The sequence below is a fragment of the Lissotriton vulgaris genome, chromosome 4_1, assembly GCF_964263255.1.
Source record: "Lissotriton vulgaris chromosome 4_1, aLisVul1.2, whole genome shotgun sequence".
Taxonomy (NCBI): Eukaryota; Metazoa; Chordata; class Amphibia; order Caudata; family Salamandridae; genus Lissotriton; species Lissotriton vulgaris.
The window spans coordinates 877,957,646-877,973,483 of record NC_141691.1 but is presented as its reverse complement, the minus strand read 5'-3'; the positions used below and the strand labels follow the sequence as shown (position 1 = coordinate 877,973,483).

The window sequence follows — 15,838 nt, the reverse complement described above, 5'->3', positions numbered from 1 at the left end:
TTTTTTACTATGATATTGACAGTCATTTATAAATTACTTTGAACGCATCTTGTAAAATATAAAGACACAAATAGTTCTATACAGGCTTTTCTTTTCATTTATTGCAAGAACCTGTTGTGAATTCCTGTCAGAGGGAGGTGGTAATATCAACTGCGGATAGAATTTACAAATTAGTTGTTTCACTACCCGACAGAACCAATTTTTCTTTTAATCAAACCTAAAATGGACATGCAGGCCATCTACCGCATATATGAAACATGGGTGTATCAACTAAAGAACAACAGACAAAGGCTCTTTACTTTATCTTTATTTGGTTCATAAATAGAGACCATAAAAGCACATACACATTGAAAACAGTAGAAATTCATAAAACCATCCATAAATATCCACAAAAAGTCCAGAAAGTAAAACTTATTACAGACACAGAAAAGCAGCACTTTTCGAACAAACATGAAGCAGCCCAAAATCTGCATATTTCACAGTGATAATCACAGCAGCGACAGTGTTGGTATTTTCCTTCACCGTAGGGCATGTGTAAGAAAAGTAACCGCGCCTACGCATACCTAGTGTAGGGAGTTTCTGCAGAAATTGGAGTGCTGGGATGTGTCTAAAAATAGAGACGCCTTTGAGGAGTGAAATTAAAAACCTTCTAGGAAAAACTGCAATAAAACCTGCAAATAAATACAAAATGTGCCTGTGTCTTCAGGGAATGTTCGTCACTTGGACAGACCAGGGTGAATTCGGAGTCATACTGGCCCAATGGGAAGAAACGCAGGCTCCTGGTTTGGGCTAGCCTGAATCTAGTCAATAAGACCCTGTCCCAGGTCTGGGCACCATCTCCAGATAAGATTTCAACCCTAGAATGGTTTGAACTAGCAAGTACTCCCTGTTTCATTCTTCTTTAACTCAAACAATTCTCCCCCCCCCCCCCCACTTCTATATCCTCCGAAGCTGGTTTTGATCCAGCTATTGTCCCTTGTGGTAATATTAGCTGGTAAAGAAAATATATCAGGTCTGCCTAACTTGCTGCAGGCATCCTTAATGTACACTAACCATGGCATATGGAGACCCTTGTCACTGGAAAGGCAATCACAAATAAGCTCCTTATTCAGAGAGGCTTCAGGATTGCACCAAATGGAGGACCACAACATCAGCAGGCCAAGTTAATGTCATCTGCAACATATGGTAATCCCAGTTCCTGAAGAACAGCATATGTCATGACCGTGGCGAAATGCCAAGGATAAGCCTACAAATTACATTCTCCTCATACTGCAGATATTTTGCTGCCTTATATCCCCACAGACTAAATCCATAAGTTAAAGCAGGCAATTCCTTTTATAAGTCTCCACAATGGGAGCAATTGGCGTAATGCCAATTTCGGAGGGCATGCAGATTAGATAGCCAATCGAATTGCAGAACTTAAGTCTCCTCTGCTTCAAATAAAGGGCCCAGATCCCCTGACAGTCAACCGTGATCCCCAGATTTAAAAAATCATGGATTTCACCAATGGAAATTCCCCAAAGTGCCAAACTTCGCAACTTCAAATTTTGGGGCCACAGGCCTTAACAAAGGGTTTTGCTGAATTTGTGACCAGGCCTAGACCATCCATAAAACTCATAAAAAAGTCTAGCAGTATCCAGAGGCCATTGGATATTCTAGACAGTAAAATTGCATCATCTGCATACAGAATGACTGGGACACTCCGCCCATTCACAATTTACATGTTCTTCCCTTGTCAACCAAAATAAAACCCAAGTCATTAATATACATAAAAAGCAAAGTTGGTGTCAAAACACACCCCTGCTGAATGCCTCGGCCAAGGCCAAAGTGCTATGTACATTCACCATTCGGCTCAAATCTAATGGAGGCATTAAGATCCGAGTGAAGGGTGCATAAAAAAAGACACCAGGCCAAAGTCCAACCCCTTTAATTGTAGGACTTCCCAAAACTTGTATCTGACTACTCTACCAAAAGAGCAGTGCAGATACATAAAGGCTCAATTGACCCTGCCATTTTTAGCTAGGGTATATTTTTAAAGTAATAAATAGAATTCAAGGCATTGCTCTTGAGTGCCCCAGACCTGATCTCAAGCTTTATTGGACATCAGAGATGATATGGTTGTCAGAGGTCCATGGAATTCTATGAAGGATAATGTAATGGGCCTATACTGGTTTGGGAGATGCCCTGTTGCCTTTTTTTAAAATGGGCACGATGATGGCTGAACAGCATGACTCAGGGATGGCACTCTTGCATGCAACATTAGCATAATTTGTAACAACAGGGGCACACAAGTCCGCCTCCAGCTTATTTAAATCCATGAGAATCCCATCAGTCTCCACGACCTTATGCATGGGGTTAGCACGAATTGCCTTGTCTACTTCTTCTACAGTGAATTTTGTATCCAGTGAAAAAGTAAGCATATCTTTATCAAATACCCCGCTAGCTATATCAACAGAAAGGTTCACTTGTTTGAAGGTTACATCCCAAGTGTCTTCCCTGATATTGGCACAAACCAAGTTAAAGTTTCTTTGAAAACGTTTATTATTGTTAACGGTGTACCTGATCAGACCAGTATCTCTGATCCTACAAGAAGTTCCCAGGGTGGATCGAGTCCCATCCCTTAGTTCTGCCTTTCTCTTGTGGATGGCTGATTTATATAACGTTCAATTGTCGGAAATTGCCACCGAGTCTTTGGGGATAGCCCTTAAGGCGCTGTACAAACATGTATGCACCTCCCTACAGATTTTATCAAACCAGGAGTGGGCGGACGTCTTAATGCGAGCTCTAGACATCAGAAGGTATGACCTAATAGTGAGGCCTAAAGTAATGAAAATGTTAAAACTACAAATGGGGTCATCTATTGGGCTAAAACAATCAAAAAGCAGAGGCAGATTGTCAACACAAAGCCTATGCAGGACTTCTTTAAGGTTGACGTATTTGCACGCTAACCTAAGAGCATCAGTCCTTAGGAGGGCATTAATGCCTCTCAAGGCAATAATATCGGGACGATGCTCTGGGCAAGCCATTGGGATGAAAAGACTGTTGTGGTAGCTGAAGGTGCTAGGAAAAACTGCCCCATGCTCAATATTATCAAGCAAATTCCTGCTGGAAAAAATATATTCAATAATAGACTAACAACCAAGGTTGGAATCATGAGGCACTGTGGTGCAGCCCCTTCAAAAGTATTGCTGAGGTCCTGCTTGAGCAAAAAGGGAAGTAACAACAGCCCTCTACAGTCCCTGGTGCCAGTAGAGAAAAAAACGGATGGGTAGAATTTCAAGATGTGTGAATCTGGATCAGCTAGACCTTTTGCCTCAATACCGAGTTTAGTATTAAACTACCCAGCTAGAACAATATTCAGACCAGTATCTAAGTGAGCGGGGCTAAGCTCCAAGTCGCTGATAAAATCAGAAAGTAAAGCATAGTTGAGATTATCATTAGGGGAAAAACAATAATTATAAAAAAGAATAAGAACAAAGCTTAAAGTTTTAGGCCGCTTGACTGAAAACGTCTGAATTAGCCTACTATTAGTGGAAATGGGCGAAATAACACAATCGAGAGAAGTCTTGAATCAGTCAGCTAAGGCAGCCTGGACCCTGCCAACCCCATAGGGTGTGGTGGGAACAGAAAAGCAGATAAAACCATCATAAAATAAAGACTAGGTGCCAAGTCTCCGGTAACATAACAATATTGAACGCTGAGATGGAGTCCACCTATTTCTTCAATTGAACTTTGGCTGCAAGCCCAGCAATGTCCCAGCTAGGCAACTTTACCTTTTTGTCAGAGTAGGAAAGAGCAGGTGAGGACCTAATGGGGCTGCTATGAGTGACCCCCATACTCAGGTCATTGGCAGGTGATGAAATGGACGCCCTATTAGGTACGTCAACTTCAATGCCTCAGTCAACAGAAGCAATAGGGTAGGGCAGTTAAGTCAATCAATGTAACACTCCCCAGACAGAGAAGCAATTGTTAGTTAGAACAGAATAAGGTACACTCTGTGGCAGCAGGGGAATGTGCCTATCTCTCAAAGCACCATCCCTCAATACCAAGTCTCTATAAAAATAACCCTAGTGCTATATTTTCAGATCACTTTGCCTAGCAAGACCTGGGTAAGCAGAATGAATCAACTCCCCACCAACATATGAGTTGACAAAGTTTACAATGACACAATAACCCTCATGCTCCTTGCCTATAGTGCCCACCCAAGCCACCCTACGCGCAAACAACATATCTGAAAACAAGGTAACTTTGCAACGAACATGAGAATGGAGCCAGTGAGGGGCCTTATTCATTAACTGTTGAGTGCACTCAATCGCCTGGTGTCACGTCTGGGGACATTGGCTAAAACCGCAACATAGGGAGTAGAGAGGGTTCAGAAGGATGATGAATAGGTGGTGCCCCGGTATGGTTCCAGGCAGGGACTGACAGGCAACAAATAAGTATGTGATAGAGACCAGTTGGCATCGATATGGCTTAAGGGTTGCTTAACCATGTGTTCTGAGGCGGAATTAAGTTTCTCCCTGCTCTATGCATCAGCTCCAAGCCCCAAAGCCTCTGACAGCTTATATTCAATAAGAGGCTGGAGATAGGCTGAAGGACAAAACTGAACTAAGTAAGTCAGGCATCTGGGAAGGAAGGCATTAAAAGTCAAAACCAGAGCCCATGAAAGGAGAGTTAGGAGTGAGGGGGGGTCACAAAGATGTGAGGTCAGAGAATCCGCATGACAGCCCTTTATCTAGATTGTTTGCCACGATTCTTATGCTTTGCAGGGGCAGGCCACAGGAGGCAAAGCCATCATCACAGAAGGGGAGCGGGCTGGAAGAGTTTGGCAAATAGATGTGGAGCCACCTAACCCATTACCTAGGGACCCACCAATAAGTGCTGATGAGTCAATAAAAATGGCAGGTAATGGCAAGTCAAGACTATCAGCAGCGAGAGACAGCCGCCGCCCAGCAAGCTGGATCTCCTTAATGATGAATCCCACCACTCACTCAATGAACCTGTCCAGAGTGGATTTTGTTCCTCTAGCAGAGTTGGATACCCTCAGCTTGCATTTACCCATATTGCAACTTAGTACCCTGGCTTCCACATCAGGTTAAACAGTAGGCCAAATGGAACAAAAACAGGCCCATGCAGACAGCAGGCACGGTAAGCCCCTGAGAAATCAATTAGGACATAAAATGGCCTTAAATAAGTCTCACTTTGCACCTTCCATAATATGTCAGCAAAACAGCTCATGTCCACGCTCAGTGGATGAAGGCCATGAGGGGGCCCAACTCAGCCTCCTCTGGACGATGGCGGATGAGGATGGGCCTAATTTTTGTTTTGCGGTTTTATATAGGCAAACTCGACCCAAAGGTATTGAAGGGCTTTATATGAGCACTTGTAACATAACACAAGGACACATTCATTTTTGGTAGGCACTGGGAGGTTAAGTGGTTTGCCCAGAAACACAGGATGTTGAGCCGACACATAGGCTCAAACCTGGTTCACCAGCTCCAAAGTTGGCTCCAAAGTTGGCAGCTCTGGACGTTTTTTGGTCTGGTCTTTGCCGGGGCCCGCGCCAGTGGTAGCTGTGCATGCCTAAAAACACTTTAAGCAGTCCTAGCCACTCCTCCTGGGCTAACGGTGACTTCTTGGGGTAGTCGTCCCCAGCAGCATGGCACAGCACATTTCTTGCACCTAGGTCCTGCACCCGCTGTGCTATTGCATGCTTAAAATAATTTCGGCAGTCCTAACCCCTCCTCCTGGGCTAATGATCACTTCTGAGGATGGTGGTTCCCCGCAGCACAGCCCAGTCAAGAAAAACAAGGCAACAATGGCTCCTACTCCACGTCTTCTCTGTCGCTCACATTCCCTGACCCCATCTATGCAGAACCTCTGCTGAAAACTCAGGAACTCCAAACTGATCAAATGACAATGAAGAATATATATTACTTTAATTATTTAGATTCATAAAAGCATTCATGACGAATGAACACTTTTTAATTATTCTTTACCACTAGTTTGTACTCTGGGCGCATTCCATTCCATTCTTACTTTACTCATTGTATCATTACAGAAAAGCAAATGACACACAAATGAAGAAAGCAAGCCACATGTATTGATTCTGACCACCTTTGCCTGGTTTAAAAAGAAGAGCACAACTCTGATGACAGGTCTCACTCATCCTTGACTAGAATGCTGACCTAAAATAGTGACTTTTTCCAGGATGAAAAGCCTAGGCATGTGATGCCACTTTACCATGTGAGGCTACTTCGCCCCACTATATATCATGATGAGCATTGTCTAAGCACAATATTTAACAGTAGAGTTTTTTAATTTTGTAACCCTACTTTAGTAAGCCTCATAAAAGGCTTCAGTTCGAAGTAGATATCAGATGCCTTGAATACTACATATTCTATTTTTTATCATTATTTAGGCATGCCAATGCAAACACCACACCAGTTTCGAAATAGCAGATTCGTCTGTGTAGTTATCATCTGCAGGTTTTACAGAACGGACCTGAGTCTCTATGCAAAGATTGTTATTATGGGAAGTTGTCGTGTTAGTTTGGACTGCTTTGCCAAACTGTTCCATTTCCGCCTCTGTTGAAGATTAATGGGAACACGTTTAAAAAGAAAAATAAGTGTGCATTAAGGTATAGTAGTGAGTGTGGCATGTCCAGTCTTTTGCTAGAAAATAGCACAAAAAAGCAGAAGAAAAGAGAGTAACCTATATGTGATATTTCATGGAAAATAGCTGAACTACGGCGAGCCACTTTAATTCCCTGTTCACATCAGTAATAAATCAAAAAGCACGGGCAAGCACCTCGAGGGGATTCGATGACACACTCTCTGCGCAAAAGGAGATACCAGCAGTGCAAACATTACGTTTATGCCTAAGGAACGGATAGCATGCAGTGAAATTAACATTTCGAAAACAGCACGTATCACTGCACTGAAAGCCACCGCTAGCCTTTCACTTTAAACGACCTGTCGGGGAGCCGAACCCACTAGAAACTGAATATTCCTACCAATAGCACCGCTTTAGACGAACGAAAACAGACTCATCATCCCAAAACGCATTGGCAAAAGCCAATAGGTCTGTCCTTGGCAAGCATGCGATTGAAAATACATTTGTTTTTGCAAACATATGCAATATATGCATGCATTTCTTTCTGTAAAGATGTGCACTATGCAAACAATTGCACACATATCAAAATATAAATATAAAGGAGTGACCCACTAGGCCAGACGCATTAGCTCTGGCTTTTCAGCGTACTCGTTTTCAGGTGTCTAGGCTTATCTAATCAGGCAAATGCAGTCAATCACAGAGCAATACATCAAACAGATGAAGGGGGCTGACCCATTGCCCCATAGTGTAGGCTGTCGAGGGCGGAAGCAAAAGATGATTGCCACCTGAAGTGACCAACGGATGATGAGAGCTGACCGTAAGCGAATTACGTGTTTATATGAATGCATTTTTGTTTTTAATTTTTTATCAAGAGGGTCGCGAAACTGCTTAAAGTGTCTTGAAGCAAGGCTTTAAAATCACAGATTCACTTCTGCCTCAGTCGCGCATTTCTTCGGTAAGCCTTGGTGACTCGTCTTTTCCCTTTGAACACAGGTGCTGAGAATCATTTTCAAATGAAAATGTCATTTGACTACGGATTGGCGACGGCCAAGAAGCAAAGATGCAGCAGTAACTATTTGCAAGCAAGTCCACGTTCCTTTTATTCTGTCAGGCTCCGAGCTATTTGGGCCGAAATGAATTACTTTGGCTGATAGTGGCGAAGCGGTTATGAATGGTCCGCGGAAGCAGCCTCTTAAAGTAGAGCGAGGAAACAGCACCTGCAGTAAATAATACACAGCCGAAATTGCATTTTCGTTATCTCAAGGCCTTTTCTTCTAAGCAAGCATTGCCCATAGAGATATCAGGGAGCATGCATCATTTGGGAAACGAGCACATTATTCGAACAAGAATGTACCTGTCAAAAGGGAAAGGGCGATGTGACTGAATTATTGCATACGACCTGTGCATGATCACATGCTTGTGAAACTCATACTGAGAATGGATGTGCATGCAGAGGCCATGATATGCAGGCAGTGGGGCACGTGCTTGAGCAGGTGTCTCAATCAAGGTGTGTCTGGGGTTAGAGGATGGGTTCAGACTGGCCTGTCTGGCACTCTGCATTTTCCCAGTGGGCGGTAAACTGGGGGGTGGTTTCGAAAGAGGATAGGCTGCCATCACCCAACTATACCCTCATGGTCCCATACTACACGCATCTTTCTGAGCGGTGGGGCTGGGTTGAACAACTTTGCCTGGGCTTCTTTTGGATTTCAGTTTGGCCCTGGTGGAGGGTATTGTGAACCTTATTGCCAATCTGGTGCGCTATAACAAATTCTTATGATTCATTCAGACAAATATTTTTTATTTAGCGTGGCTTATTCCCATGAGGGTATCCAGGCGCTGTCCATGGGCAGATTAAGTGATTTGCCCAGAATCATAGGATGTTGAGCCGACGCCAAGTATCAAATCTGAATCCCCAGCTCCTGAGTGGGCAGCTGTGGCCGCTGTGCCACATCTCCTCCCCTCAGCGGCTGCAATGACCAAAAGCCAGGCCTACTGCTGCCACTGACTTTGATAGCAGGGTCATCTTGAGATTATTTGAGTCTGGCCAAGTCGCACTTATAAACCATCAAAGAGGGCAACAACTTAGTGTGGCTTACCATGGCACGCAAGCTGACTCCATACCATTCTTACAGGGTTTATGGCAGGGCCATCTTAACAGCATTATAGGCCCATGAGCAAGGCAGTGCATTGGACCCTGCCTACATTCATATCATGGAAAATTAGTGTAAATTCTGGTCTGAATGGGGCCCATAGGCTCATGGTGCCCCCAGACAACTGGCCAGCATACACATGCATTAACTCCATCCATGCTCCTGACGAGAGCTCGTCATGAGCCGTGGAATGCTCACACGCGGGGATAATTCCCCTGCTGTGCTGAGCGTTCCACGGGAATGGGTGTGGTCATGACAAGCTCAGCTCGTCATGAGCACACGAGCGCCGTGCCTCATGATGAGCTGAGCTCAACATGAGCACGGGGCGCTGTACGCGCCCGCGCCCCCCAGCGCAGCAGGGGAATTACCCCCGTTGCGAAGGGGTTAAGACTGTGCTGGTTTATGGCAAAATAGAAGAGGAAGACTTTGGGTGGGGCTTGGCCTTTCAAAGTGGGGATCCCCTAGCAGAGTCATTATTGGTCGAAGCTTGGTTAAGGGATGCGTTTTAAGGAGTGGCCCTCAAACCTGCCAGAACACAAGAAGACACAAACCTTTGTTGAATAAACCTTCATCCAGATTCATACTTCAAACACAATCTTTGTGGTGTCATTTCAAACAGTCAAGCTGCGTGCCCTTTGCTTTGAAATACTCTAGCTTTGGTATAGCAATGCTAAAATTACACTTTTCTCATTACCAAAGTTCCACGTTTGTTAATTTGTTGGACTTCAAATCATGCTGCACAACTCTTGATGGGAATTCACGATTGCTCACCAAACTACTAATTACCTAAAAAGCACATCCTGCAATTCATACATCAGAAATCCAGCCTTCCCATGTTCTCTTACAGTCTTTTTTCCTGATCCCCATGTTTCTTTGTAACAGATCGACAAGATCATGTATCAAAGGCAATAGCCAATCCTGGGAAGGCATTTTTGCTGTCAACCTCTATTGTGATGACGTGAATAATGCCCCGCCTTCAGACTATTGCTCAAGTCCCAGACAACCATGATCAAAGCCTTTAAATTGAGCTTAACCCTTTTGTTGCCGTTACATGCCACTGAACACCCCAACAAGGTGAAACCATGCTTTATAGAATTTGCATTTGTGTTAGAGGTCTAGACATGGTCCTGCTACACTCCACCAACTACTGAAGAAAAAACCTCTACAATAATGCTGCCCCTAGGTGAAAAAAGATAATATGGCAATCAGGGCTTCTTCTGAGTGATATGATGCTGGACAGTATGCAATTCTAGGTTCAGATGTGTGCGGTTCTGTTATAGCGTACTACGGTATCAGACATTCTTATGTCGTGCTGCTGAGTAAACTAATCAATGCTGTCATTTCCAGATATCACCCACTGAAAAGAAGGAAATCAATGATACTGGAGCTCTGCAAACACCAGATGATTGTACGGTCACCAGTTACAAATGCCATTTCCGCAGGACTCAAAACCGTATTACGCAAACAAGACCGATAATGACCTCGATTTCAATAAAAATCTCATAATGTGACATCGATTAGCAGCATTGGTACCATCATGGAAGAAGTTTTGCAGTGCCATTCATTTTCCTCCCAAGAAGATAGCAGGTCATACTGGAAATGAGATTGTGATGCAATCCTCCTTGCTGGAGGAGCTGTGTGTATGTGTGTGTGTGTGTGTGTGTGTGTAGGGGGGGGGGGGGGGGGTGGGGTTGTGGCTCCTAAGGGCTTAAATGGTGCAAACCGAATCACTCTGTTTTAAATTTCCAACAGTGTAATCCTGATTGTACCAATGAACCTGGTCATTTGTGGCTGCATGAGTGCGTAGTGTATTGAAACAGAGTATCTTACTCCTTTTTAATTAAAAAAATATATATAATCCCCACAAACAGCAGTAGAAGTGCAATTGGTTCAAGCATGGCACTGCATACTTTTCCAGACATCACACATTTTCACAAACACAGTCCAGGCAAAGTTTGAGGACACAAGTAAACACATACAAATCCTATTATAACGCGTGAGAGTGACAGGCTGCTATTTATATGTCCCTTAAAAAACACAGAGTACAAAATAATGTACCTCAAAGCAAGTTGGAAGTAATAGATGTGCATTTTTGATAATAGAGAGGCTTTTACCGGAATGAAAGATGGCTATTAGAGCAAACTGCTCCATTTGTGCAGCAGCAGCAAGGATAATGGGTCAGTTTCCGAATGCTGGTTGCTATTTGTCACTGAACGCACCTGCAGGATGGGCTTCAAGGCTGTGGGGCTTCGCGACGCCTCTGGATGCAGCAGGCATCGCCAAAGAGCCTCTGCCAGTTACAATTTGCGGCTCCTTCAGCACCATCAACAGTTACCGGAGGGGAACATTCCTCTGCACTCACCCACGTTGCATCAACAGTACATAAAATACGGATTGTGCTGCAGCAGTGACAATAAATGGTCTTGGAGGTGTGTAGTGTATAAATCCTCCAAATTGCCCCCTTCCTTTTCTCTGTCTATTTTGTCTGTTTGTGTTTATCTGTATCTAGCTGTCTGTCTATTTTATACGTATCTCTCTGTCAATCGCTCTTCCTATCTATCTATCTGCTTGCCTCCTTGTCTTTCCGTCTATCTACTTATTTGCTTGTTTGTCATCTGCCTTCCTGATTATTCACCCACTACCTGTCCAATAATCTTTTCTTCCTGGTATCCAGCCACCTTGCATCCACCCATTCTTCCATCCATCGGTTCATCCATACAGCCTCCCGCCCATTTACTCGCGCACTCATAAGTCTCCCTTCTTCCTGCTCAAATCTGCACTCACTCACCCACCGAACGAACCATTCATAGCACAACCTATCTGAAAATCCATCGATCCATCCATCCATCCACCCATGCACCCTTCCATCAATCAGCCCACCCACCCTTTCGCATATCAATTCACCCATCCATCCGTCCATTCATTCATGCATCTGCTATATCACGCATGCATCCATCCATACCCCGAGTGCTCCGCTTATTCTCACCCTCTTTAAGCCATACTGTCTCGTCTATAATGTCATTTCCTTCTCAGCGCTTGGCCAGGATATGCAGCTTGAAGCGACTTATTTACTTAGTTTTGATATTACAGTTTGCTCCTTGTAGATTTGCATGTAGCCATTCGCATCAGCATCGCATGTACTTTGTTTTTACATGTATGTGGCTGCACATAGTGTTACTTCGTAGATTTAGTTCGAAGGGCGAATATAGTAAAATATGTCACACTGAAATGAGACAGCACTCTGTCATGTGCAATATGTAGTGTGCATGTGTTTGTGTGTGCGTGATATGTGCCGGACATTGCACATTGGGACTGACCGGTTATTCTTGTATGTGGTACGTCCGGGTTTTCCCAACGTGTGCAAAAGAACATTTACACATGACGCACGAAAGTTGTAAGATTTAATTTTCATGCATTTGTATGAAACTCAACAGCGATGCACTCCGATTCGCGAGACAGCAACATAGGCAAACTTGCCTAACCTGAAAAATACACATTTCCATCCAAAAGAGAGACGCTCAGATACAGTATGCAGAGCATCGACTACGTAGTACAAATACGGTACAGAATCTATAGGTAGCTGCCTTAAAATTCGCATTTACCATTTCAGCGCCTCTCATTTCGCAACGCTAGAAAAGTTCTTCAAGGGCTATGGAATATATCTCGCAATGACATGCATCACAGTTAACAGGACTGCCTCTCAGCGAAGAGCGCGCCAGACACCTTTTATCACAGTGGAACGCGGCTTACCTTATTTCTGCCGCGGGGCACAGGCTGGCGCCCGGGGAGGTGGCACTGCAGCCCCCTTGCCACTCTTCAATATTTTTGTTTGTTTTCTCCTGTAATTTTGGAAGGACGGCTCTCCTCCGGTCTAACACGGGCGTCCTCTCTCTGCATCACTTTTAACTCTAGGAGGCAGAGAAGCGAAGCCAGGGGGAGAGCGCTCGCTCTGATTGGCTTTCCTTCTTAGCTCCTGATTAATAAAAAAAAATCCCTCCCTCACACAGAGAGCCTCCGTTGATAGAGCCGCAGCACTTTTCCCGGGAAGGTTAGAGACGAAGGGGAAACGCGCCGGCTTTTCCAGGCAGACAGTGATTTGCAAGTGAATGCCGTGGGAGGGTCAAAGAGAGCTCTGTGAGCAACCCGGCGTCGCAATCACTTCTTCCCTGATTCAAAAGTAATCAACCTGATCTGAGGGGAGCTTTCTGCTCAGACGGAACACGGGAGCGGGCTGCCAGGCAGCGCGCGCGGTCTGCGCACGGAGCTGCCTGCCCTTTCAATGCAGTCATCCCTTGCACGGAAGCGGCACGCATGAATTATGGATTAGCAAGGTGGCAAGTTAAAGGGAGGGTCATGTTCTCAGCCATACAGAACGTCACATAGGTAGCCCTGCAGAGCACGCGTAGACATGCTTTCTTCAAACCTGCGCAATTTCAAAGCTTATTGGGGAAGTGGCCGGTATTTTCTTTTTCAGTTATATCTTTTGATAGAACACGCAGAATCCTTCTACCTTTTACCCCTGGCATCCACGAGGAAAAATTCTGGCGTTGCTTGTATTTGAACATCTGAACATTTCAACTAGGATAACAGGAACTGAAAGAGCTGGTTCTCTGGGGCAGGGCAAAACTGGTAGCCAGCTAGGCTGCCTGCAGCAGGGGACACCAGATCACCCTCGAGACTTAAGGGTAGCAAAGTCGCGGTGACAAAAAACCTTGCAGCGCTCTGACTGCAACCTAACGGGCTCTGTTATGGTTATATTCAAACCTCAGAACTGTAGCTCATTTTCCAGATAACAAGATATCATCATAACCTCTCAATGGCAATATTGGACCATATTACGCATCTATCTATCTATCTATCTATCTATCTATCTATCTATCTATCTATCTATCTATCTATCTATCTATCTATCTATCTATCTATCTATCTATCTATCTATCTATCTATCTATCTATCTATCTATCTATCTATCTATCTATCTATCTATCTATCTATCTATCTATCTGTCTGTGTGTCTGTATATCTATCTATCTATCTATCTATCTATCTATCTATCTATCTATCTATCTATCTATCTATCTATCTATCTATCTATCTATCTGTCTGTCTGTCTGTCTGTCTGTCTGTCTGTCTGTCCGTCCTTTTCTGTGCATGCCATGGCAGTGAAAATAAATGCAGGCCAGTAACACGTTGCTTTGAGTTTATTCCTGCCTAACAAATTGAATATATTATTTGCTTATCATTGTTGAGGAAGAGTATCTCGACTCACTTGAGATTCTTATGACCCATGGCCCAGCCGCGGTGCGTCCATTGGGGCGCAGGGGAGTAGCCCCACTAGACACCATGGACCCGCATCGCGGCTGCCGGCCGTATCTCTAGACTCTAAATAAAATACATTGCGCTGAATTGCGCAGGGGGGGGGGTGGCCCTGCTGCAGCTTGAGTGACAGTCCACACACTCAGGCTGCAGCAGACCGTAGTGCGCAGTCCCGCTGGGGAACTTACAGTGCCATGCTTGAGAAAGTTGGCAACTTTCTCAAGCATGCGCACTGTAAGTTCCCCAGTGGGACCAGGGGTGCTTCACTGTGCTGTTCGCCTGCCACAGCCCGGGTTTCCTAAGGGCGACAGGACGAGCAGCAAATGTGCCCCCCTAGCCAATCCTTGCGCTGCAATCAGTGCCAGGATTGGCTGGTCCACCGGCGCAGCATCCCATTGGATGCCGCGCGTGGGGGTGGCCCGGCATTCAAGACTGGGAGGTGGAGAGGACAGTCTGAAAGTGAGAAGAGGCTGGTAGGAGAAAAGACAGGCTGGCACGGAGCTCCTGGGGAAAAGCGGAGAGGCAAGGGGAGACAAGTCAGATGAGGAGACAGAGAATCCAGACGAGAACGGAGAGAAGACCGTCTGTGAGGAAATGAGACATGCTAACGGAAAAGAGGGAAGACTGGGCGAAAACGGACAGACTCATGAGGTGAAAGGGCAGATTTGGGGAAAGCAAGTAGGCTGAGAAGAAGGTAAGCAGACTCAAGGGACGAAATGACGACTGGAAGAAAGCGACATGTTTAGGGGAAATTGGACAGATCTGGAGGGAGAGGATAAGGCAGATTGAGGAAAACAAGCAGACTCCGAGGTTGAATGGCAGAATGGGGGGGAACAGCAGAGTAGGAAGTCTGGGGGGAAGCAGCCAGACATATGGGAGAACAGACGCACTGTGTGAAAGTGGGCAGGCTGACAGGAAGTTAGGCAGACTCAGAGGAGAGTGGATAGAATGGAGGAAAGTGGCCTGGGTGGGGGGCAGCAGGCAAGCCGATGAAGACATGGGGGAAATGGGTAGAGTGAGAGAAAGCATATTGAGGGGAAATTTGAATTTATTTGAATTTTGAATTTAAAAACATTTATTGAGCGCACTTTTACCGAGCGGTTTCATGGCGCTTTTCAGGTTACGACCAGCAACAGCAGCAAGAGGAGGCTAGGCAGCGAAAGCTCGGGAAAAAGAAAAGTTTTGAGGTTTTTACGGAACTCTATGTAGGAAGGTGAAGTGCGGAGCCGCACAGGGAGAGAGTTCCAGAAAGCTGGGGCAAGGACCGCAAATTTTGCTCCACCAGCTTTCTTCTTTTTGAAACGGGGGGTGACCAGGAGTGCCATATGAGTGGAACGGAGTTCTCTACCCGGCAGGTAGGGCTTGATGGCTGAGCATATAAACTCAGGAGCGGTACCCATCCTGGCCTGAAAGGTGAGGCAGCCAAGTTTGAATTAGGCTCGCTCTCTCACAGGCAACCAGTGTAATGCCTGCAGCAAAGGGGTGGCGCAGTGAAATTTGGGCAGGCCATAGATCAGGCGATGGCGTAGGCCGGCGCGCCATTGTAGATTATGTTACCATAATCAAGACGCAAGAGCACCATTGCCATCACAATGACTTTTAATGCCGGGAGGGAGAAGAAGCGGGAGATCTTCCTGATTGTCCTAAGGGAAAAGAAACAGGAGGACACCACTGAACTAACTTGGGAGTGAACAGAAAGTTGTGAATTGAGAAGAATCCCAAGGGTTTTAACTTTGGGGACCGGGAGTGGGGGAACA

The 15,838-nt window shown here is 45.2% G+C and overlaps 1 protein-coding gene across 2 annotated transcripts in view; it reads right to left on the bottom strand.

The window, feature by feature from the left end:
- The window catches only part of LOC147722680 (cadherin-10-like), an 862,765-nt gene extending 849,871 nt beyond the window's left edge, over positions 1 to 12,894 (bottom strand). For both annotated transcript variants that reach the window (XM_086965170.1, XM_086965171.1), the window contains exon 1: positions 12,516 to 12,894. The gene's annotated coding sequence lies outside the window, so the exon portion shown is untranslated. The remainder of the gene's footprint in view (positions 1 to 12,515) is intronic.
- Between the last annotated feature and the right edge of the window lie 2,944 nt (positions 12,895 to 15,838).